The sequence below is a fragment of the Mastomys coucha genome, unplaced genomic scaffold (genome assembly GCF_008632895.1).
Source record: "Mastomys coucha isolate ucsf_1 unplaced genomic scaffold, UCSF_Mcou_1 pScaffold19, whole genome shotgun sequence".
Lineage (NCBI taxonomy): Eukaryota > Metazoa > Chordata > Mammalia > Rodentia > Muridae > Mastomys > Mastomys coucha.
In genome coordinates this window covers 6,045,884-6,072,411 of record NW_022196901.1, presented here as the reverse complement: position 1 = coordinate 6,072,411, position 26,528 = coordinate 6,045,884, and the positions used below count along the sequence as shown (strand labels likewise).

At 39.8% G+C, this 26,528-nt stretch overlaps 1 protein-coding gene across 4 annotated transcripts in view; it reads right to left on the bottom strand.

Moving 5' to 3' along the window:
- Positions 1 to 26,528, bottom strand: part of Kiaa1324l (KIAA1324 like) — a 204,476-nt gene that overhangs the window by 101,199 nt on the left and 76,749 nt on the right. The window contains exons 2-3 of one of the 4 annotated variants that reach the window (XM_031380010.1): positions 23,897 to 23,999; positions 22,905 to 22,953 (exon numbers count right to left, since the gene is read on the bottom strand). The exons of 2 other annotated variants lie outside the window; for them this stretch is intronic. The gene's annotated coding sequence lies outside the window, so the exon portion shown is untranslated. Of the gene's footprint in view, positions 1 to 22,904; positions 22,954 to 23,896; positions 24,000 to 26,528 lie in introns of those variants that run through there. One more of the 4 variants, XM_031380012.1, reaches the window with a different exon arrangement.

Here is a 26,528-nt window from a genome sequence, read left to right as displayed (position 1 = left end):
TTTTTTTTTGTTTGTTTGTTTGTTTGTTTGTTGGAGGGGAAACTTGGGAAGGAGAAATCATATGACATGTAAATAAAGAAAATATCTAATAAAAAATTTGTTTGCTAAAAAAAAAGAGTGTTGATTTTCTAAATCATAAAAGTAGTCTTTAGTATTGTAGAGTTTTCTCTTTAGTGGATGTACAACCTTTCTTGTCTTATGTACTCAGCCCTTGAATGAGAGCTGCCAGACTGTTCCCTTGTGGAAGCTGTCTGAAGCAGAGGGCTGCCAGTCAGGCAGCCCATCTTTGGATCAATGCTCCAAGCTCTCCATGGAGAAACCTTACTCCAATAGCTCTAAAAGCACAGCTGGAATTGTGGCCTCCACTTCAGGAGCTCTTGCTCTAGTCACAACTGCTCATTTCATTTGTGAATGAAAATTCCTGAAAAGAACCACACCTTTCACTGAACCTTTCCAAGCTGGTCAGAACTTCAAGGATATGGGAAGATAGAGTATTGCAACTCAAGAACCAATTTTTCTTAAGGTATCTTTAGCCCCTTAATTAGCACTTATCCTCTACCTCTGTTTGATAAATCCTTTGGAACGTATGGACAGACTCTTAGTTTCCAATCAACCAAAGAGCTAAAAATGCTGTTATATAGCATCCAAAGCCTGTAACAGAATTTACCCAGCTTTGCTGTAGCCTAACTACCTAATATTTCCAGTAAGAAATCCCGAAAGTGCCCAGTTTTATAACTTCCTTTGTTCTGATACTATAAAAGCTCCAACAAATTGTTGACACATTGGACATGGAACTTGGGGTAATCTAAATATGCATTCCTAGGACATGGTCACTCATACTTTTCTCCAGAAAATGCTATCTCATGTCCTCTGAGAGCTGTGTTCTTGTACTGATGACTTCAACTTAACAACCTTCAGCGGTTACCACACGACCTTGCTGCAAGTGCTCCAGAGTATCCATTGACAATTATTCTGGAAGGTTTTATCAGTCATGGTCCTAGAAACGTTGGGAACCATGTCCAGTAAAGACTGAGCAAAAAACTCTATGGTTGACAGAAAGGGGACTGTACCTATCTGATGTTTCTGACTGATCATCCTGAATCAAGGTTTGTGTGGTCTAACTTTATATAAGGCCTTAACTGGATAGAATTATAGCTGAACATTAACTAGTATTGCTGAGCCTTTCTTCTGGCTGAGTTAAGGAGGCTGTTTTCTATACTTTTTTGCGTTTGGCAGGGAGCCTTTTTTCCTATGCACTATACACTGGTATTCAATATTAGGCCAATAAAAGCTTCTTCCCAAATGGCCTCTTTGCATACTTACCTTTATCATGGGTAGAGCATGCTGGGTAGTTATCCAAGGAGCAGACAATACTCTGGGGTTTCCATCCCAGGCAGCAATATTGACTGACGAGACCATGAAGAATTCCAGAATCAAAAAGAGCTGAGTGTCCCTATACCCATAGCTCTAAGCAATAACTTTTGGAGACAATTCAAGAGCTCCAGAGAGCCCTGGAGAACTACAAAGACCAACTGAAGTCAGAAACCATGAGAAACTAAGTCTACAAGAGGCAAGAAGTCAGTCCTGAGTGGACCTTGGGTGCAAGCTCTGCCGCCAGTCCCACAACACCTAGAGGAAGCTCCACTCCCAGGCTATCTGACACTCTCAGGATCAGAGGTGAGGAGGACACATCTGTCTCAACACCAGGAGTAACTGGGACCAACAGGACCAGGCACACAGGAACTCTGCCAGCAGAGTGGCTAGGATTCCTTCCAATCTCTCTGGGGTGATGTCCTGAGCAGACCTTGGCTTCAGGCTCCCCAGCCAGTCTCACAACACCCAGAGGAAGCTGCTGTACTCCCAGGTGCTCTAACAAGCCCAGGATCACAGGATCACAGAATCACAGGATCACAGAGACAGCTTGACTCTGAGGAGTTCTGACACAACCAGGATCACAGGAAGGACAGGCTCCAGTCAGATTTAGCAAGGGCAGGTAGCACTAGAGATAACCAGATGATGCTGGGCAAGCATAAGAATATAAGCAACACAAACCAAGGTTACTTGGCATCATGAGAACCCAGTTCTCCCACCACAGAAAGTTCTGGACACACCATCACACCGGAAACGCAAGATTCAGATCGAAAATAATTTCTCATGATGATGATACAGGACTTTAAGAAAGACATAAATAACACCCTCAAAAAAAACACAGGAGAACACAGGTAAAAAGCTAGAAGCCCTTAAAGAGGAAACACAAAAATCCCTTAAAGAACTACAGGAAAACACAATCAAACAGGTGAAGGAAATGAGCAAAAACATCCAGAATCTAAAAATGGAAATAGAAACAATAAAGAAATCAACCCTGGAGATATAAAACCTAGGAAAGAAATTAGGAGTCATAGATGCAATACAAGGGATAGAAGAGAGAATCTCAGGGGCAGAAGACACCATAGAAAACATTGACACAACAGTCAAAGAAAATGCAAAAAGCAAAAAGCTCCTAACCCAAAACATCCAGGAAATCCAGGACACAATGAGAAGACCAAACCTAAGGGTAATAGGTATAAAAAAGAGTGAAGATTCCCAACTTAAAGGTCCAGTAAATATCTTCAACAAAATTACAGAAGAAAACTTCCCTAACCTAAAGAATGAGATGCCCATGAATATACAAGAAGCCTACTTAACTCCAAATAGACTGGACCAGAAAAGAAATTCCTCCTGTCACATAATAATAAAAACACCAAATGCACTAAACAAAGAAAGAATTTTAAAAGCAGTAAGGAAAAAAAGGCAAGTAGCATATAAAGGCAGGCCTATCAGAATTACCAGAGACTATGAAAGCTAGAAGACCCTGGGCAGATGTCATACAGACCCTACAAGAACACAAATGCCAGCCCAGGCTATTATACCCAGCAAAACTCACAATTACCATAGATGGAGAAAACAAGATATTCCATGACAAAACAAAATTTACACAATAACTTTCCACAAATCCAGCCCTACAAAGGATAATAGATGGAAAACATCAACATAAGGAGCAAAACTACACCCTAGAAGAAGCAAGAAAGTAATCTTTCAATAAACCCACATGAACATAATTCTACCTCTTACAACAAAAACAACAGGAAGTGACAATTACCTTCTTTTAATATCTTAATATGAAAATTAATATTACCAACATATCCTAATTGGTTGAAATCCAAAAATATGAGGAATTAGAACTTTGTTGATTGTCATCCAATGGCCTCTCTAATTTGGTAATTGGAGAAATACGTCCAATATTGTACAATCTATATATACTTTCAGCTTGTTTGTGACAGTGTCTTGCTGTGTACAACATAAGGGTCTTGAAATCTTGCTTCTCCTATCTCAGTCTCTCTATTAATAGTATTGTTTATTTCATGTTTTTACACTATACTATGGTTTTCAGAACAGCTTATATATTTCAAAAATATTTATATACCCAAGGGAGACATAGCAATTAACTTGGGAGGTGGCTTGTAGGAAAGAGAACAACAAAGAGTAAGACTGAATGCTTTGCTTGACATTTGTAGCTCTTATATCAAGTTTGAAGAAGAGGACTTTATAAGTTACTCTTTCTCTGAGATGAATGTTTTTCCAAATTATCACAGCTAATGACCCAGATTCTTACCCACACCTAATGTCTGTGCCACCCTCCAAGAAGAATCATTGTTCATTGAAACAGTTGGTGAATGACTTTATGGACAGACCATCTTAATACACATACCATTTTTTAAATGAATGTAACCTGTTCTCTGTGGGATAAGAATAAAGTCACTCACTCAAGTCAAATAGTTTTGACCATAGCAGGAAGTCTGTATCCAAAAATCGTGCCTACAATTCATTGCTTGGAGCAGCAGAACTCTCAACTCTCAGCTTAGCTACGATGGAGGTAAAATCCTTTGGTGATGTGAGGGTCATTGAAGTATAGCCTTATTACAATGAAATCCAGTGTCTAAAAATTGTTCTTATTTTGGGCTTATACCACAGTAAGAGCAAAGATTTTAAACTCTATTAAATATAAAACAAAAAAACAAAAAAACAAACAAACAAAAAAGAGGCAAGAAGTCATTAAGAATCAAAGACTGGAACAGAAGTCATGAATACTAGAGGTCCTGGTGACTAGAAGAGTTTGAGAGACCACTAAAGGTTGAACTGTCAGGTAAAGTGGAAGTTTCTGGTTTCTTTGTAAAGAAAACCTGGGGCAGACAGATGAATAAATGTTTTGCTAAAGCAGACATCTGAAAGAGTGTTTTGCTGAAGCTGACACAGGTGAAAGGATGTTTTGCACACATGAAAGGGTGCAGGATATTTAGAAAGGTTATATATATTCATATGTATGTATAGATGACCCCACAAACAGTAGGAGCTCAAGCATTGGTTCACTTTGCACTGCCTCGTTAGTTTTCACTGATGAGATGCACATATTGGTTCACCTTACATTGCATTGCTGATCTTTGCTTGTGGTCACTTCATAGTGAAAAACTCACTAAAGCACTTCTCATGAAGTTCCTGCAGCTTCTTGCCACTACCGCAGACTCTGACCAATTGGGGGCCTCACAGTTTCTTCTAGATTGAACTGCCCCTGCTGATTTCATGTATGGTGTCTGCCAAGTAGACTGGACTACAGTTGCTAATTCATGTTTGGTGTTTGCTAGTGGACTGGACTGAGAACAATGAAGACTGGAATCTCCCCAAAGAACTATTTCTAAACAGGTCTACTTCTCCCATATCCTAATAACCTTTCTTTTCAACTACCACTGGTGGATCATGGGCTAGAGGGGAGGTTGAACCCTTTTAAAAGTAGGTTGTGAAAGATAGATGCCTACTTTCAGGCACAGCGAGAATTAAGTGACTACAACCCTGGCCAGTAGGTATTGGTACTCTGAACTCAACAAAAAGTTTCAGCTTGACCACGAAGAGCAATAAGTCTCCAGCTCCGAAAGCTTGAAGCCATAAGCCTCTTTTATCCAAGGCTTAGAGCTATAAGCCTCTGGACCTAGAAACTTGTCTTGTAAATCTCTGCAGCTCAGAGTGAGTATCAACACCCAAGTTATTGCTTTCTTCTTGCCTCTCTACCACTTTTATGTAGATAGAACAAAGGAGTCTCCTGTCACACTGTGACAGTGTTACCAGGTCATACTCTCTGAGGAAGCTGGGGAAGGAAAATCCATCCCTACCTTTTTCCATCCTCTGTTGACAGACAGTCAGTATTCCTGACTTCTGTCCCTATCACTCCAGTCCCTGCTTTGTGGTGACACTGCCTTCTCTTTTGGCTCCTGTAGCTCCAAAATTTCAATTTGTATAATTTTTTTTTTTTTGGTATGGAAGTCAACATTTACTGTTCTAAGAATTACAGTCTGTGAATCTTGTTTTTGTGTCTGTGTTTTACTTGAGAAAGCACCCCTGCTGTCTCTATGGGGAACAGGCCAGGTTGGTCAAGTATTTGCATAATGACTTTCATGTTTCTCTGGTTCCCAGGTATTTGTATTCAGAGGACTTTCTTATCTCCATATCCCACTGAGAATATCCTGGCCTCTATATGTAAAATTTAACTTATTTCTTATCATCCTAGCAAAATAATGATGTTATGAAGTATGACATGAATTTCAAATGCAGCACAGCCTTTGAATAAAACAGGTAGGCCTCTGACTGATTCAGGTTGCCAGTGAGATGAGAACAGAGCTAAGTACATAAAAGCAGGGTTTTGTTTTTCAACTCTAAACGTGGATGTCATATGCTAATTAACTTTCCTAAGATTATTTTATCTTATCTCCCACCTCTATGATACCCAACAATTCTAAAGAGCTATCAATGCCGTTGTCACCAAATTCTGAGGGTGTCAGCAGGAAGCTATAATGTGTTTCTTTACAATTTAAAAATACTGAAATTCAAATTTATTTCATGCACAGGGCTGTACTTAGTGCTCAAGGATTTCAACTGCAGCCTAAACCAGATGGATTTTGTTTCAAATTCACCATTTCATATGAACTCATAACCATTTTAAGACTCTACTCCTCACATCCATCAAATGATCTAAAAAGATAGTGTGATATAGTAACATTATTGAAAATATAATATATACCCACCTAAACTGTATTCAGAGAACTGAATAATGAGAATACTAGTACATGAATGTTCAGATTAATAGAAACTTCTCATAGCACTCATTACATAATACACATTGATCACTTCTGGGGACTGGAAAATGACTCAGAGGTTAGGAATAAAGGGTGCACTTCCAGAGGACCATAATTTGGCTCCCAGGACACACATTGGCAGCTCACAATCATGTCTACACTCGAGTTCCAACAGATCCAACATTCTCTTCCAGCCTCCTTGGGCATGAGGCAGATATGTAGTATATGGATATATATATACATATCCATAGGTACACATAAAATAAAACATATATAAATATTAAAAAATAAAAACAAATGTCCTAGTGCAAAATGACAATTTTAAAAGAGATAAAATCATTTTTCATGCAAATACAAAATTAATGCATGCAAAAGATTCATGACTAACTAGCAAGTCAAATCAGTAAAATATTGCTACCAGTCAAAGGAGAGTTCAAGGGTCATACAAGAAAGCAAAAGGCATTTACTTATGCAAACACAGTAAATACCCATTGGGTAACAGTCAATTATATTCTAAAGACAAATGCAGTTTCATTTCTGGGTAGAAGATGCATTCATATTCCTGTTAGTTTCTTACAACTTGGCATTATAAAACCTTTCAATGACAGTAGAAGGCACCAGCCTCTGAAAAACCTGATCACTCAAAAAGGTACACTGGCTAATCTGTCTGCCTATTTCAACATTCTTCATAATTTTACCTGACATCGGGAAACTTGACAATTTTTCCAACCCTTTAGAGCTCCTGATAGTTTGTAATCACGCTTCTATGAGTCATAGCGTCTACTCATGAGCCAGTCTGCAAACTAAAACCTGGAACAAGAATACAGGCCCACTCCAGTGCTAAGGATGGGCATTACATACACAGGTCTGCAAGCCACAGGATAGTGTAGCATGGAGACACTGTCCCCAGTACAGTACAAAGCATTGGCAAAACTCCCACTGCAACTGTACAGAAACAGGGCAACAACCCCCCAAAAATAGAACATAGACTTATTCCTGGCTGCAGAATACTTAAAGGAAAATAATCCTTCCATAGAAATTGGGGCTTTCCACACATACATACCTTTCATGTGTCACAAATCAAGGTATAGGCTTAGACCCTCAAATAAGCGCAAATTGTGTCATGTTACATGGAAAACACAAAATGTCAGGATATACTCAATAGACATTTGATTCCCACAGCATCTCCCCAAAGTCATCACTAAGAAGTGTCATGGTCCTCACTGTAAACTTTGGGAGTCATTGTTCTAACTAGTTATAACATTTACAGTTTACACATAAGCTACATATGTGATTTCAAATAGATCTCATAAAAAAGGATGTTAACCTATTGATAACATGTATGCATTATTTTTAAATTGCATGAATCAGCCTTAGGCACCATAATAAAGTGTGAGGTAATTAATGTATTCGTGTATGATGGATGCATACAAGTATGTGCATCCACATCCTTAGAAGCTGGAGGAGAACGTCTGACATCTTTCTTCTCTCACTCTCAACTTTATTATTGAAAATAGAGTCAATCGCTGAACCTGAATGGCTTTGCCCTTTGGATAGATAGGCTGAGTAGCCAGAGAACTCCTGAGATTGAGGAGTTCTCCATCCACCAGTGCTGAAGTGTCAAATATGCAGTTATGCCAAGCCTTTACCCCAGGTGCTCTTGCATTCACTATAAATATCTTACCCACTGAGCCACTTCCCTATCCCAAGACAATTAACTGATAGAGGAAAAATTCACTTTGGCCCATAGTGCTGTCTGGTCTGTGATCAATTAGCACCATTTTCTTGGACCTCAGGGTAAAACAGCATGCCTGAGTAGAAGTGTATGGTGCCACACTGCATCAGCAGGAAGCAACGGAGAGAGGAGGGTCAAGGCTCCACCATGACCTTCAAAGGTATAGACCCAATAACTAAGAAGCACCCTCCAGACTCCACTCCTCAATGGCACCATCTTGGTGACCGAGCTTTTAACATGAGCCTTGAAGAGACTCTAAGATCTAAACTCAAGCAGACATCAACACATATCTTCTATATCAGAGTTCTCAACCTTCCTAATGCTGCAACCCTTTAATAGTCCCTCAAGTTGTAGTGACCTCCACCTACAAAATTATTTCACTGTTATTTCATAACTGTAATTTTGCTACTGTTATGAATTATAAATATCTCTTATGCAGGCTATCTAATATGCAATTCCAGAGGGGTTGCAAGTCACAGGCTGAGAACCCTTATACAATTGTTATATACAATGTTTTATACAATGATCAATGACATTTTAATATATATTAATATATATATAATATGGAAATTAGTTTTTTACTACCTGATATTTAATTATTAAATAATTACTATAATCTTAAAGGCTATGTGGGAGATTTAATTTTTTCTCTTTAATGAGCTTAAAATTTTGTCAGTATGCTAGATGTACACACACACACACACACACACACACACACACATGCACACATGTAAATAAAGGTTCAAAGTGCAACTGCAGCATCGCAGATCAGTGTGCAGGCAAATACTCTATCTGGTCAAAATTATCTGTGAAAAATGCCTTAACTTCCCAGTAGGTACAATGCTGTACCACTGCTCAAGAAATTCACAAAAGCCAAGTTTTCCATCAAACACCCATTCCTTAGAACTCAGACAACTTCATTTTAGAAGCCAATATTTTTAGAAAGATCAGAATTTTTAATGTTTAGAACTGCATTTGACAGGTTATGTTGGCTGAGTTTGCAAAAAAAAAATAAAAATAAAAATAAAAATTGACTCCATGTTATCATGATTTCAGAGGCAAAGAACATTCCTATGAGCTGGAGCAGCTTGAAAAGGTGTGGAGAAGAGGGCCTCACAGGAAAGTATTCAAACACTCATTCCTTCATGAGTGCCTAGCTTGACAAGGTATATGAGCAGGATGTCAGGCCTTATAATGTGAAATGTACTAGCCTACAGTGGATTAATAGGTGAGGGGGGTGAACCACAAATGACTGAACATGGTGGGCACTATGAGACTCGTTCCTATTCATGAGCCACAATGAGGAACTTTGCTTCTTGGTTTTTCTGTCTAGTCTCTGTAAGCAATTTCAGAAACTCCCATAAAGGATAAAGATACAGCAGAGACCATACTTTCTAATTTGAAGTCAAAAAACAGCAAAGAGGTCATGGCAAGTGTTCAAGGCACTTGCCACGCAAGCATAAAGATCAGAGTTAAAATCTCCAGTAATCACATGAAACAGGCAGCCATGAGACAGGATCCCCGAGGGTTGGGGAAAAGCTAGGTAGCTAGTCTAGACAAATTTTTAAGCTCTCACTTCAGAGAGATCTTGCCCCAGTAAAACAAAGTAAAGAGCAATCAAGGAAATCCCCTGGTCACAGCCTCTGATGTCCACCTGCAAGCACACAAGTGCACACTCACTCACACATACACACATGTGCAAGTGTGTGGATGTACATACAACATACATATATATTTGCATAGATGCATAGATATAGAGATAGATAGATAGATAGATAGATAGATAGATAGATAGATAGATAGATAGATAGATAGATAGGTAGGTAGGTAGGTAGGTAGGTAGGTAGGTAGGTAGATAGATAGATAGATAGATAGATAGATAGATAGATAGATAGATAGATAGATGGGCGGGCGGGCAGGCAGGCAGGCAGGCAGACAGCAAGCAGAGGCAATTCTCAGGCTTCCAAGCCAAAACAAACAACAATAACAACAAAAAAACAATACTTACAGAAACACAAGAGATGGGAAAAAAAGAAATGGGTGTAATTTATTTTCTACTCTGTTTCTTCTTATCAAGTTCATTATCTGAATTTTTATGCAAAGCATTGGGTGCTTCATTGCCTGAGCTTGATGTTATTCCCAAAGAAGCCCTGGGTGGGAATACTCAGCCAGCACCTGAGTGAGTCAGTAAAAAGGAGAACATACGAGACTATAGTGCCCAGCTCAAGTACCTCAGCCCCAGTTCAGACGAGTGAGCAGACCTCAGGATACCAGGCAAAAAGGCCAATGGCATGCCAGCACTTAATGCTTACACAATGAGAGTAGCTCCATTAGTCTGCACTATCAAGAAGAATAGCTCAGTTGTACTGTTCAGAAATATTTATTTTCAGATTTTTCTTTTATAAAAGGAACATGATGTTACCATAGAAACCCAATGCTAAGTAAAGTAACATATATCTGATCTATTTAGGATACATCCTTTTTCATTTGTGGATACTGCATTTTTTTTTTTTTTTTAGAAAATATTTTCAAAAGTTCATGTTTTAAACCTGACTCTGGTATCTGCCTTGTTAAATAAGTCTCTATAAGTGCACAATTATTTTTCCTTTAATTCAATATAGCTTTACTGAGCATCTCACGTGTGCCCTGTATAGATAGATGAGAGAAACAATCAGAAACAAAACTGTCAAGCACCTGCTCTCATGGGGCCCATATTTTAATGTGAAGGGGAGTGCATTGAGTTCCTTTCTTAGCAAGACCCAGCTTGCATGATGTCCTTCTTTGGGCCCATTTAGTGGGGAGGCTGGGCAGTGGAGGGGGACAGATCTCAATTCCAGTCTCTCTTATCTCTTAAATCACTAACTGTAAGCTCCTAAATGACCCAACAAACTTAGGCTCCCCTTAAGCATGGGAAGCAAAAGCTATGCTTCACTTGTTATCGGCCTTAGCCTACATTTTCACTGGTCTTGATGAAGAGAAACCAACCACTTTCAGTAATTGTGTGCCGCCAGGGAAATTTTCAAAAGATGAATATTTGAAAACAAGACCACCCATGAGGAAACTCAAGTATAAAGGAGCTATTTTAAGCTGTGTCTAGCCATGGGTTGCTCAATTTCCTCAAGAAGTTGATAGCTAGATTATGTATAATATGAATAACCTTCATAGTAGACGATAAAGATAAAAAAACCTATATACTTGTATTAAAAAGAAAAAAAGATCTAAGGGACTGGGCAAATGGCTCTGCAGTTAGGAGTACTGCTGTTCTTGTAGGAGGTACTGTTTTAGTCCCCAGCACCCACATAGTGGCTCACAGTCAACTGTAACTCCAATTCCAGCAGATCTGATGCCCTTTTCTAGCCTCTGTGTGCACCCGGCATGTACATGCCAAGCATCTATAAATGTAGCCAGATACTTAAAATAAAATAAAAATAAATAAAACTTTAGTTTAAAAAATGATTAATTTATTTGTGTCTGTCCCCCCACAAACCTGTAGAATAAGTACATTTCTAAAGGGAATTCAATAGAATAAATGAATAGAAATACTATAAGCAAAGAGAGAAAGAAAGAAAGAAAGAAAGAAAGAAAGAAAGAAAGAAAGAAAGAAAGAAAGAAAGTGGAAATGACAATAGACAAATGTGTCAACAAATATTTTGGAAGAAGCATTAGGTAAGCTCTCATTAACTCCATCAAAGCAAAAAAGGCTAAAGGCTAAAGGTTACGTGGGCTGGAAGGACAGAATGCTGACCACTTAGTACAGAGCATCAAATACCACAGGAATCCGATGTGAGTAATAGACCTAAAAACAGAAAAGCAGAATGTAGACTCCACAGTGTCCCCTCCACAGTCAGGCAAGAGGAAAATGGGGGACATATTTCCACTCAAGATACAGCACAAGGGAGGTTAGAGATGCAGCCAATAGTAGAACAGCAGGAAAAGACACTATCCTGAATCTGTGTTGCACCACAGGGCCACTTTCGTTTCCCTGATGCGCAAGTCCAGATAACTGCAGCATCAGTGTGGTTTCTCCACAAGTCACCACCACAGAGCCTGCCTGGGAGAGCCACCTCCCAGCTCTCAGTGTACCTTCAGAGTCTTTACATACATACTGGCTTTCCTCACACTGCCGTTGATCAACACACCTGCTTGTCTTGATTGACATTGGCCAGATCGTAATTTTACCTACAAGTTAACGACTATTAATAATGATAATAACAGTGACAACATTTTCATAACCTTACCTTAAAAATAGCCTACTTTTTCCAGTAGAACTTATTCATGCAATGGTCCTGCATGGAAGTGAGGGGCGTCCTCACAGCCACCACCTCATGTCAGTCACCCTTTCTGCCACCTGGATAGCCCTCACCAGCAGCTTAAGTGGCCTCCCTGCTTCAGCTCTCTAAACCCAACACACTCCACACTCAGCTGCACAGCCAGTGTCTCATTATGTATATCATCTGTGCTCAAATCCAGCAACGATTTTCCATTGGCCCGAGGCTAAATCCCATAATCAGCATGACACAACACGGTGGGCAGTTTTCTTCTTCATTTTTTATCGTCTCCAAACTTCATTTCTTAGCCTTTTTTGCATATGAAGCACTAAAACTGCAGGAGAATACATCCTACTCCTTCCCTGCAGGTCCGAGCATGAGAATTTTTCTCTGCCTATAACTTACACGTGGGAATCTATATAAGAGCAAATCACTGTGTAACAGGATCTACTCCTGTCCTTAATAGGATCAAGGACCACAGAATAAACTGAGGAGCTCCTACCTCTTCTTTTCTTCCTTCCTTCCCTCTCTGCTTCACTTCTTTCCTGTGTTGGGGATCAAACCCAAGAACCTTGCACATACTTTGTCAAGTGGTCTTCCACTAAGCTGGACCCTCAGTCCCTGCCCCTTCCTACCCTGTTCCTACCCCATAGCTCAGGAAACCACTTCACATATAGCAACACTAGCCTGTGCATCTATTCCTTATAATTGTCCAGCCCACAATGTCTATATTCAAGAGAATGAAACTTGGAAAAGACCATAGAAGCCTTGGTAGCAACTTCCGGCTTCTTTAAAAAATTCTTCTCTTATACAATCCTCTCCTTCCACGCCTCCCAGTTCCCCGACCCCAACTCCCTTCTCCCCTAGAACCAACCCCACTCTGTTTCCATTCAGAAAGAAGCAGGCCTCTCAGGGATATGAACCAAACATGGCTTAACAAGGCCAATTAGCTCAGTTAGTTAGAGCATGGTGCAAATGTCAGGCTATTTAAATTTGCAATCCCAAAGTCTCATTCTCCAAAACATGGTATTGAGAGGATCATGACATGAGAGAGATAACACAGACTACAAGGGAGGAAAAGGGACCCCTACAGAGAAAGATCTAAGTGCAGCAGCCTACAGTGAGGACTCTGCAGGGCCCCTCTTCTGCAGCTTCAGGGAGTTGATGCTAATCTGTATTATATTACAACATCCCCCAAAGTGATAAAAAATGCACCAATTCCCTTATAAGACAATTTCCTGGAGGATGAGAGGGTCCGTCTCCCTCTTGAAGGGCTGCTGAATTAAGGTGGGACCTTATGGGGGTGGTAGCTTTGACTAGCCAAAATAAAAATTTACAACAATACACAAAAGCACCAGTCCTTTTAATGTCTATTTACACTCAGTTGCAAGCTTATCTACACACAATATAAACAGAAATCTTCCCTAGTGACCAGGCTAAAATGGAAAAGCCATCTTTGTTTCAGAAAAAAAAAAAAAAAAAAAAAAAAAAAAAAAAAAAAAAAAAAGAGCAAATGTGAACTATTTAATAACCACTAAGAAAAGGTACATGGAAGTTTCCTAGGATATAATACATGATATAGCAATTCTACCTATAGGCATACAGCCCAAAGAAACCTATGAATTTTTGCTTTATACCACTACTTCAAATAGTACAATCTTTAAAACAATTTTAATCAGCCACAAGAGACCAAGCTACTAAATTATGGTGATCAGGTAAGACCTTATACAATCTATTTTAGAACAATAATATCAAGAAATGTTTAAAGACAAAATATAACACATTTAAGTGCAAAACTAAGGCTATAAAGTAATGACTTGAATTCTTTTAAAACTGTGCGTGTGTGTATAAGTGCCTGTGCATGTGTGTCTATGTGTATATGTGTGTGTGCATGTATATGTACATGTGTATGTGTGCCTCTGTGTGTGTGTGTGTGTCTGTATCTGTGTGTGCGCACCTCTGTGTGTCCAATGAATATGTGGGAAAGAGCAAAGAAATGCATGCTGAAAGATTAATGATGGATATGAGGGCACTCAGGCTGCAACATCTGTCACCCCACTGACTGTCAGGTGTGATGAAGCTGATCTGGTTGGCACAGCATTTGGTCAGATAAACCTTCTCCAACAGAGAAGGACTCTTTTATGGTAGACGGTATAGGAGATGAGCTCCCCTACTGGAACCTCCAAACAAGCTCTTGAGATTGAAAGCAAGTAACTGGGCAATAAATATGTTGATGTTAGTGTCTTTCATAGGATTCTGTGTATATTCTCAAATATACTTCCCCCAAGTTCATGTGAGAAAAACATATGAACTATTCGTATTTCTCCTAACTACAATTAAGGTACATGATAAGAGATGCAAGGACACTGCTGAAAAATGATCCCCACACTGCCATTCATTAAGACTTCAGCTTAAAATGGTTTCTCTGATGGGTGTAACTCATCTAGCTAGGTTAGGTCATAGGACACAGGTCAGCAAGTTCTGTGGAAGCCAATGAATTCAAGTTGTGTCCAGGCACCCAGGTACAAGTATTCTGCTACAAGGAGATAAATACTGGGATAATAGAATGGGAGGAAAGAGAAAGGGAAGTGAAGGAGCTTGGACAAGATATTTTGCTGACTTCACAATCTGGCTCCCAAAGGGACAACTGTGCATTTGAATTCAGCCAAGCACTGGCAGAACTCAGATGGAAAGGATTTATAAAAATGCAATTTAAATTCCGAAGCTAATTCTTGTCAGTGCTACCAACTTGAAATTGAGCTTCACTTATCAAGAGCTCACACAGAAATAACACACATGATAAAAAGGCTCTGAAGAGTTTAGCATGCTAAACCAGGTTTTGTTTGAAGATTTTGTGATCTAAATAAAAACATACCAGAGATTTATGTTCTTTTTTATTTAACTGGCCCTAGCAGAATCTACGAAGTCATTGAAATTTTGTTTTTGTTTTTAATGAAGGGTACAATCTATCTAGTACCTCTCAAAAACACTTCCTGAGGGGAGGGGGGACCCAAAAGATCCATTAAAAGGCATCTTTCTAATTAGAAACTTTCTAGTTAATAAAGTTTGTTATTCTGTGCACTTGATACCTCCTTTGCATTTCTTCACGAAAAAGTGTGTCTCCTGATCTCATTACACTTTGGGGTTTTATTCTAAGATTCCATAAAGTTATAACTGGACAATTAATCAAAGAAAGGAAACCCTTGGCTGTTGAACATGTTCCCTAACCAATTATAATGAATTAGTCACCAGCCCAGTTGAAGGAAGCCGGGCACACCCTCAGTCCAAAATGCTAACATGAGAGCACAAAACAAGCAAAAGAAAAGCAGCAACTGAAGTCAGAACTTAGAAACAACTAAAGTGACTGTGAGTTTCCTGGCTTTCCTGACCTTCAGCTGAAGGTGACCAGGTTGGGGAATCCAAGCTCAGTGCAGGCTGGAAACCCCCCAGAGAAGTCCATCTGCCTGGCCAGAAGATCAGGGAAAGGTGCCCTTTGGGATGGAGAGCAGTGCTTGTGGGATGAGAAGCCCATGTACCTTTTTTCTGTTTTCTTTCTCTTCCAGCCCGGCCCCAAGGCCAGCACCAGTTAAGGAAGTGCATCTGTGCCACCCAGAAGTGGAAACACCTGAGATCCAGAGAGAAATCTTGTCTAAAGGGATGAAGGAACTAGAACTGTGCATCCTGCGTGTAGGCTGTGGGAGAAAAGCCTTGTTCATTTTCCTCCCTTCATTCTCTTTCACTTAGATTTAGTCTGGTAAAATCACACCACAGTCAGCAGGCTGGAACTATGGTCATCCGTTCTCTGAACAGAGGGAAAGCAAAAAGAAATCACTGGAAAAAAAAAAACTGTGAAAGGACATGTGCAAGAGAATCTCCCTACTATGTACACGAACAAACACAAGTCCCGGGCTGTAGTGGTTTGGATGAGGATGGGCCCAGAGGCTGCTATGCCTTAGTGCTTGGTCTACAGTTGGTGCAATTGTTTGGAAAGCATTAGGAGGTGTGTCACTGGGAATGGCTGTTGAGCTTTCAAAAGCTCACACCATTCCCAGTCTCTCTCTGTTTCTCTCCACTCCCCTCCCGCTCTCCCCCTTCCCATCCCTCTCCCTTTCCCCGTTTCCCCCTCTCCTTCCCCCTCCCTCCCCCTCCCCTCTCTCTGTCCTCGATGTTTGTAGATCAAGTCACAAACTCTTAGCTACTGCTCCCGCTCTGGGTCTGTATGCTCGCCTGCCACCATGCTTTCTGCCACAGTGGTCATGAACATACACTCTGAAACTAGACGCTCCAAATAAGCCCTTCTATAAGTTACCTCAGACATGGGGTCTTTTCACAATGATAGAAAGAGTAACTAAAACACAGGCTCACCTTCAAGCCTCTGAGTAAAGTACTATAGCTAACATGTGAAGAAGTGGACAACCACATGCACCCCAAACTCTGAGGGTGTACACAAAAAGAACAGACAGGACATCCATGCCTACAAACAAACAAAAAACCCCACTTTTTGAAAACAAACTGACACTGGAATTATCAGCACAGAAGACACAGAACATGTGGTTAGAATCTGACCACATCCACCGCATGAGAACAAAAACAAAAGCAAAACAAAAAACCAAGCAAGTCAACATTTAAAGGGATGTTATAGGATTCAGTCTCACTAGGTAACATTTAATATGCCCAGAACACACTCCTAAGTTTTCTGAAAGACAAAGAACAAACACAATTGGACTCAAGAGAAAAGACAACCAACATCTACCACCAACCACCAAAATAGCATGGGCATTAGAATTCTCAAAGGAAGTGCTTCAAGCTACTACTATAATTACTCCCCATGAGGTAAGGTATCCTAGTATCTGAGGTCTCAGGACTGCTCCATATCTCAGCCCACTCTGAGCTATCTAATTAGTACACTCCTTTTAAGCTGGAGTCACCTGCAACTGGGGGCTCCACTAGATGCGCATGAATTCTATAAAGCCAATTCTCACTCATGAACATCTCAGATTCCATGCCACGTATGATTGCACTGGACACGAACAGCTGCCGCCCACTGTTCACATTCACCAGGCAGAGTGCTAATGTCTTCAGAGAACTTCCATGTGGGTCCACCACTTCTGTGAGGCAGAAATTTTATAGATCAAGAAGTGAGAAAAGATTCCAACAGTTTCCGAAGGTGATACACAGTGTATCTAGGACTAGAACCTCTGTCTCTCTGTCTGTCTGCAAAGCACGTTCTCACAACCACTCAGTTACTTTGTGATATTCAAGAACTAAAGCTAGCTCTTAAAACTCTATAACTCAAAGTCAGAATAAAAACAGAAGCCTACTCTTTACAGGAATCAGAATTTGGCCGGCAATAGCCCACTCTACCTAATCTCTCCCCATACTTTCTCTCAGCATCCTATCCCTTGTTCCTAAGAAATAAATAAGCTCAAAATGAATTTAAAAGGAAGCTATGAGTTATTTGTCAAAACAGCTTTATTTTCTACCATGGCACCCTAATTACTCAGCTTTGTCTCTTTTCCTGATATGTTGGTTTCAAAATAACCCTTAATATTTGCCTTTTCAGTTACAAAACAATAGTTACTCAGTATGAAGAATTTAGAAAATAGGGGGACATACAAATAAAATAAATCTCTATCATAATCCCATCAACCCAAAATAACCAGTTAGTACTTCATTTCTCAAAGCATATTTATTTTAGAAAATTAGATGTTTTCTATATCAAGCCTTTATTGTGCTAGTAATACCTGTTTGCTCTAGATAAATAAGAAGAGACAGATAAAGATGGATTTCCTTTCTGCAGCTTTGTCATGATCCATATTTCTAAACAATGTAGGACATGGTCATACTTCGTATGCAAACCAAGCAAACCCTTCTCGTAAGGTAACACAGCTGTGTATACTTCAGAGTGAAGGCAATTATAATAACTGCCAGAGTCGTCTGCCTACAGTTATGAATGTCTCCCCTTTGTGAGGCAAGTAAAGAAGATTTCAGCGTTCTCACACAGATCACAAGGCTCCATTCAGTAACATTAAGTATGTAAGAGTGTACCTCAGTGCCAGAGTCAGCATCCTTACTCCTCCTGTCAGGTACCGTAGGAAAGCTGCATGATACCCATGATATTTCTCCCTCCCAGCTCTACGTGGTTTTGTTGTTGTTGCTGCTGCTCTTGTTGTCTATAATGAATACAATTATAAAATCGCTTCTATCATTCGTACAGGACTATAACAATAGATATACCAACTGACTCACTATTCAAACGTGAAATGGTTAGTCCAACACAAGTATAGCAATATTTAGGACTGTGTGTCAACCAATTGTTATATCCTTGGCTACACATTATTCTGACACTCAGCAATAAAGACACTGCAGTGTGTAAGCACATTTCACATATATTTTGTGATTTGATTCTCTTGTGATTTATTTGATTCAACGTGTGAAACAGATGTAACTACATCTCTGAAATGTACATTAAAAAAAAACAGCAACAACAACCTTATCATGATCTATACAGAACAGCATGACAGTTGAACAATGGGTTTAACAACAGGCCATCTTTATGGTCTTTTGCATTCATTTCAGTTGACTTGTTTGAATCATGAGAATTAACCATTATCTTCACTGCATTGCTCATACTACCTGAGGGAAAAGAGATTGACTCAATAATGCAGCAAAGAACCCAAAAGTTAGTGTGCTTACAGGCTACCCCTGCCATACAAGGTAATGCTATCAGAGACAGCTGAAACTGCAACTATATCAGCATGTACCACAGGATTTCAGAAGCTGGAACAAAACCATGTGGGGCACTTTGAAGGACTCTCAACCAGCAACTGTCCGCCAATCATTTCTAAATAACCTCAAGAGACAAGATTTAACCACAGGGGACAAAAGTCATGAGTGCAACCGGCTGAGTAAAAAAGAAGCATATAGCCTGGCAGTGGTGGCACATGCCTTTAATCCCAGCACTTGGGAGACAGAGGCAGGCAGATTTCTGAGTTCTGTAGTTCTGGGCTACAGAGTGAGTTCCAGGACAGCCAAGGCTACACAGAGAAACCCTGCCTCGAAAAACCAAAAAAAAAAAAAAAAAAAAAAAAAAAAAAAAAAAATCACTTTTATATATTAAAACTCAAATTCACAAACCATAGGATTTGTAAAAGCATGGTCAGATGATAAATTATTAGATGCGGCAAGGACAAACCCAGATAGGAAGATGGGAAATGGTTAGTCAGTGGGAACAGTCTGCAGCTAGTATGAATATGCTCCACAGTGCAGTAAGGTGACCACAGGTCACCATGATGCATGATGTGCCTCTAAAGAGCAAGGAGAAAGGATTTAGAATATTCTGTCCTTAACAAGCTGCAGATTGAGACAGAAAATTCAGAAAAATCTTGATGGTTCAGGTAAAGGTAAATAGTTGGTCTTTCACAGAGATATTAGGAAAGAAATTGTGTAAAATTAATGGAGATACATCTAAGTCATTGTAAAAAATTATTGAACACTTATACAATAGTCATTTCTCCCATCCCCCAAAAGAGTAGTAAAAGTTTGCCATGTTTCATAATAAATGGTGCCTCTATAACAGAGAAAGACTGTATTGTAAACAATCTGAGGCTCAAGGTTCCTGAGCTCTACCAGCATGTGTGAGACACAGCTAAAAGTGAAAACTAGCATGCATATAATTCTATCTTCACTTATCCCCACAAATGGCATATTAATGCATGGTATGGGTATTTCAGTGTGGTTACTGGCTTTTAGTAATCAGGCAATAAGAATTGTTTTCCTTAGGTTAACCCTTCCCTCAATCTGACCTGCATCTTCCTGTATTAACTCACTTTCTCATTCTCACCAAGGGAATTCTAAAGTTAACAGCAGTTTCAAGCTAGATGTGTAAGTCCAGTCCCCTCACTTTTTTTTTTCAACAAAGAGCCTTGCATCTTACACCTAACCTTGACAGGATAATGAAATTTCTACCAGCACATTGTTCAAGTTGTTTCTCTTCTATATGTGTTTCTACCTCTATGTGTGTCTGTTGTATGTGCTTCCATATGTGCATATTTGTATGCTTGCCTCCTCACAAATCTACCCTTCCACTCTACAAAATGAACATCTCTGTGTGTTCTTCAAATATCCTATCATCATAATTATTCCACAAACTACTATACTTCTCCCTTGCCTCTTTAATCCTTCTCTCTTTTCTGGCTTTCCCCTAACAAATAAATGATTAATGTCTGTCCCATTAGCAAAAGAAAAATTAAATCCATTGACCCTGTGCATTACCAATTCAACACATCCATCTTCAATCTCATTTGCTCTGAGTGAGACAGTTGTCCTCTCTGGATTGTGTCATTTTGCTTTCTGGATTCTGGTTGTATAAATCCAAAGGGAGGCACTGCTAGCAAAGTGGAGTAAGGAATATATTTCCCTTTTACCTTCCACTGCCACCAAAATTCCAGAACTCCACCTCCCCTATTGTCCCTTTAGGTCTATGCATGCTAACAACATCCTCGTCTGTTCCTGGCAGTTTCCAGTGCTTCCTTCTCTGGCTCCCTTACATTAGTCCACTATATGAAACAGAACTTCCAGTGTGAGTAATTTGTTTCTAGCCAAAGCACTAAGGCCAGCTCATGACTCTGCTTGGCTCCTGTCCCTTTCTTTCTGGCTATGTTCCCTAAAAGTCATGTCCTTATCATGATGAAGTTACACCCTTAAGTCACTGTAGGCTTCTGTCCTTGCACAGAGCTAATGTGGGGCTCTTTCCAATGGCTCCTTCTGAAACATTTATAACTTGACTCTGGCTACCTTCCAGCTCTGCCACCTTCCCTGTGCCTTTAAACTATGCGTTCCACCCATAGCATGTGCTTCTAGCTGTTTGGATCCTTCTACCTAAGTAGTCTTCACTTCTGACAGCTGATGAGCTCTTGCGCCTTGTTAAGCTTCAACTCAGGAAGCATACTCTCTTGAGACTATTCTCCCCACTCTCCTATCCTCTACCAATCAAAACTAATTATTCCTCATTCACCCCCAGCTGCTGAAGAAAACTCTTCCACACATCACCTTCCACTATGATGTGACTTAGATCACAGTCCTACCAGACGACTCACTTTCATCACATGATGATACCAGATCTCCAGAAAACAATCTGGGGACAAAAGCTTGATCATTGCATAGTAGAAATGCAATTCGAAGGAAGCAGAGGGAGGCTAGAAAGAGAGGGTTCGTCCTAATAGAGTGTGTCAACAAACTGTCCACAGCCTCAAAGATGTCAGAGCAGTGTTTTAAAGTTACTGGGTCCTCAAAGAGCCATTTTGAAAAACAGGAAAATGGAGCAATTTAGTCACTACATATTCCCTTCTCCTTGGTCAAAGTGTGTTCACATCAGATGATCAATCTAATAGTAATTAGATTTCTCTATATATAATATATATATATATATTTATATATATATATAAAACCAAGGGATAATTACTTTAACTTGGGAATAGCAGAACACTACAATAGGAAAACGCACGCCATGATAAAAACTATACCTAAGGCATGAGGATACCTTTCAAGGAAAAAATGAGGAGCATTATCTAAAATGTTGGGACCCAACAATCCTTAGCCACAGAAGTTACAATAAATGGCATATGATTAACCAGTTAGGGAGACATCAGCACAGAAGTATTTGTGCATAAAGCACAATCTTTGTGAAAAGATTTTTGTGGCATTCTTTGTGAAATTTTGTGGTTCTGGCAGTCCTTTGAGATTAGTTGTTGTTATGAGGCAAAACACAGTCCTGCTTTCCAAACCTCTTGGCTTGTTTTTGTCATTATGGTTGGCACAGAAATTGTATTTTGATTCTCACAACTTTCACAGGATGATGCCTCCTCCGTTCCCTGAATTTACAAGGTAGGAATACAGTCGCTGAATAGCCCCAAGCTATAGTGCTGGTATCAAGAGAAAATTCTACAAATGTGGCATGGGTGTGAAGGTACTATTGGGTTCATCATTAAAGCAAACACAGGATTGTGCCCGCAGCATCGAGCACTGCAAATGTAAGAGGTAGCAGAAGTCAGACAAGAGAAGCATGGGTCTGAGATGACACATTAACTGTGCATGTCTCAAGAACCCAGAACATTTCTTACTATAGCCATAAGCACTTAGTGAACACTTACAAACCTGTTAGAGGAGAGGGAATGTACACCTTTGCCTGATGAGGAACATCAAGTGAGGGGCTCTGGAATCTCCTAGAGAGCAGACACATGGAGCACCAGTGTCTTAGGTGGGGCCGTGCTGTGGCTCACCTAGGACTCGGGAGTCTTTGCAATATCCAACTCATAAAGAACTGCAAGCAGGTGTAGGGATTTCATGCTACTTCCTTTCAGAACGGCAGAACCTCCATACAAAGCTAAGACACTCTGTTTCCCAGCCACCGTTTGTCAGTTATCTGTATGGGACCATCCTCCCTGTCATGATTGCCTCTAGCTAAACAATCAAGATTAATTTTATAGTTAATAAATAAGAGGTACTTTCTGCCATTCATACAAAATTATTTGTTGTAGCAGTGATGTTACAGGATTAAATAATTCCTAGGGATCTTTTGAGATGAAATTCTAAAAGTTCTTTAAAAAAGTAATAATCAAGTGTTCATATCTGAAACCAATATAACCATTTTTTATAAAACTAAAAGTTTCCAATATTATATCCTTATTCACATTTATGGCTATACCTACCCACTAAAGACCCTAGATTTACAACACTTACATTTTAGTAATCTCCGAATTATCACTTCTGCTGATAACTTTGGGACAATCTGGACAAAGAATGAAAATAAATACTTGGGTCAAAATGATCTTGTCTCAAAGTAAGCAAATAAATTAGAGTCAACAGCCATTTCAGTATTAAGGCCTATGTCTACAACCTAAATTCAGAAACCGCCAGGTCTATCAGAATCCTTACTAATCATGGGTAAAAATATACATACAAGTGAGGTTCACAACCAAGGCTTACAGCTGTAAATATCCGGGGCTTTTTTTTTTCCAGCACAGACTGAAAAAATTCAGTACAAGGGCAATCAAAGAAAATATTCAAGGAGTGAGGTTTTTAACATAAACATTAAGGGGAAGATTTACTGATTTACTTTAGAGTTTGATTTCTGACGTTTTCCACAATCATCTGTGAGTCAAACACCTGATGATAAATATAAATATCGGCTGTTACTGAAATATCGAAAGGCTTTATTAAACCGACATGCAATCCACTGGTCTGGCGTCACAGAAGAGTCCCGAGCACCCCTCTCAGTTCATAACTACATGGACCCTCCTTGCCGACACTTGGGCAATCCAGGATCAGAACCCAGCAGCACAACCATGAACACAGACATTGCTGTTCACTTCTCTCAGACATGGAGGCGTCTTAGGTGCCTATCCTAATCTGGTATGTAGCTATAATAAATATGACCGAGTTGTGACGCAGAGGATGGTCCATACAGATGACTGGGAAACGGCGGCTGGGAAACAGAGCGTCTTAGCTTTAGGTGTGCCGCTTCTGACCTGCTGAAAAGGAAGCAGTAGGAAACGCCGAGCCAGTTGGCAGTGCTTGGTTTCCTTACTTCTGAAGTTTTGAATTGCAAAGATTCACAGGACTTAGAGTTAGCTGCAGCATGGCTCCACCTAAGGCACTGGTGCTGCATGCAACTGTTCTCCGGGAGATTTCAGAACCCCCTCAAGGGTGCAACTTAAACAACAGTAACTCACCTCTCACAGTTTGGGACCTGGGCCGTCTAGATTCAAGGTGCTGTGTTACTCTTTTCCTGATTTACAGACGTTTGCTTTTTTTGGATTTCTTGATGTGGCTTTGCTACAATGCACATACACCAGAGAGGGAGATAGTATTAAAAGGTCACCCATGCCAATGTGAGGGCCCTTCTGCTTTAGCTCTATCTCACCCTAATTATGTACCAAAGGCCCCATCTCCAAATGCTAAGACTGAGGCATAATTGTGTAAATTTGGGGTGGATTCCCTCCCTCCCTGACAGTGCCCTCCCTCCCATTCTACTAGAAGGAAGAGATTAAGTCAAAGAGTTCCAAAGCTTCCTCTATAAATTCCTAAGGATAGTCTATTATCTTCACCATTATCAACTTCTAATCAAAGGAGAGGACACTGAGGGACTGGTAAGATAGACCTGAGTTTGGTTTCCACACTTCTCATTAAAAAAAAAATATTGATGCATGCTTGCAATCACAGCACTGGGGAAGTGAACACAGAGCATCCCTAGGGCTCACAGGTCAACCATCCCAGCCCACTCAGTGAGTTCCAGACCAATAAGAATCTGCGTCTCAAAATACAAGGCCTCTAAGAACGATCCAAGCTTGACTATGAGCCTCATCACCTGAACTGGTACATGTATACACATACATATGTATACCCACAAAAACACACACGCACACGCATGCACATACATAAGGACAGGATGCTGAAATTAGATCCAGTATGACGAGCAGCTCAGTTTTCTGTTTTCTTCTCCTAAGGGATTAACAATGCATCAGCCTCACAAGGTTGTGGAAATTAAATTGGTTAACACACATATAAGTGCAGTTGAAATAGTTGAAATGGTGCCTACATTAGAATAACTGCTGTGTAAGCATTGCCACTGTAACTACATCAACCACATAAACGTTACTACCACATGACAGCTTATGAGTTTAAGCCTACTGATCAAAAAGCAAGTCAGTATCAAAGAACATGAGAAGACTGTCATTACACGTACACGGTCTGTGTGTCCCTTCCCCAAGAGAATTCAAGTAACCAAGACAAAACACTTCCTAAATCGAATAAACCCATCACAGAGACTTACACTGCACATACTGGCTCACAGTACATGTTTTGTGATGTAGAACAGCGAGCTAAAATATATTTCATTCATTCTGGGTAAATAAATTTCACCCAGAAATTTGAAGAAAACAAAAGGCAAGTAAATCTCTTTTTCCTACTTTTCTTTTATTTCATGTATCTAAGTCACTTATGTAGAAAATGACCCAGCCTAATTCAGAGTTCACAAAAACCATAAATAACTACAAATAAAAATTGCAAAGACTTCTCATAAATAATGAAATACTCTTGTGTTATTAAAATAAACTGAGCACATAAAGCTACCCAATCATTTTTTGTAAGCTCCATAATTTGCAAGCTGCCAGATTGTAGATATTTTTTAAAGATGTAATTTTAATCAATGTTGACATAATTTCCCTTTTAAATTATGTAGGCTATATGCTCTGGGCTCCAAATATCTTTCTGTTTAGCTATAATGAAGGAACTAAAATATGCACATTCAAATTATGTGCATATTTGGAGTTTGGGGATTCTTTTACACTGGCTTTTGGCTGCCTTAACTCCTAATCCAGGAGACCCTGAAGCTGGTCATGCATCAGTAAGCTTAATGAGAAGGCCAGTGGGCTCTCAGCTAGTCCTGCATTTCAATGCCTTTTCAAGAATTATAATGCAGACTAGAATAGACAGCCCCATTTCAAAAGTAACATTTCCTTGCCCCTTATATTTAAAGAAAACCAGCATGCCACTGCCAATGTGACTTACCAGCACATATTCACAAATGACTATAGAAAACACAGGAGCCAGAACTTTCTATCATTTGTAGCCATACCTTATCCCCAATGTTGGTCAGATGCATGACACATGTGGCTCCTTTGCGCTGGCTCTGAGGTGGAATGCCCTGCCAAGACTGAGTTCTAGTCTCAAAACCAAGATCTCCAGGAAAATGGAAATGAGCAAGTAATGAAATGCACAGTCCACAGTCGGGATGATTCCTCAGTTTTTGACTTCAAGATAAATATAAATGCAATATGTATTCAATACAAACTATATTTAAAATTATGATCTTTTCCCAGGCTAGTGATACACAGTGTAAGTCAGCTGTAGAAAGCCATGGTTCCCAGCACACTGAATTCACGAGGATAAACAAATGTGTTGCCTGTGGCTAAGCTACAATGTTCGCTTGATAGGCTAAGTGCATTAAACTTTTAACACACAAATTTTAGTGGACAATGAGGTCTCTTGGACATAACCATACTGTAAGGATCATCAGTATAAATGAAACTGTTTATCATTTGTAAAAAGCAAAATTAGATGTCCCTAAATTTCAAAACTATAAATATTCCTATTAAGCCTTGGGAAAAGTTAAAGGTTGAGATTTATGGTCCAAAGGTATCATAAGTGTTGCTCATGAAGAAACAATCTTCTCCCTGAAGAATTCAAAGTGTGGTAGTGGCACATGCCTTTAAACACAGCACACAGGGGCAGGGACAGGGGCAGAGAGGCAGAGGGACAGAGAGGCAGAGAGGCAGAGGGGCAGGGAGGCAGGGAGGCAGGGAG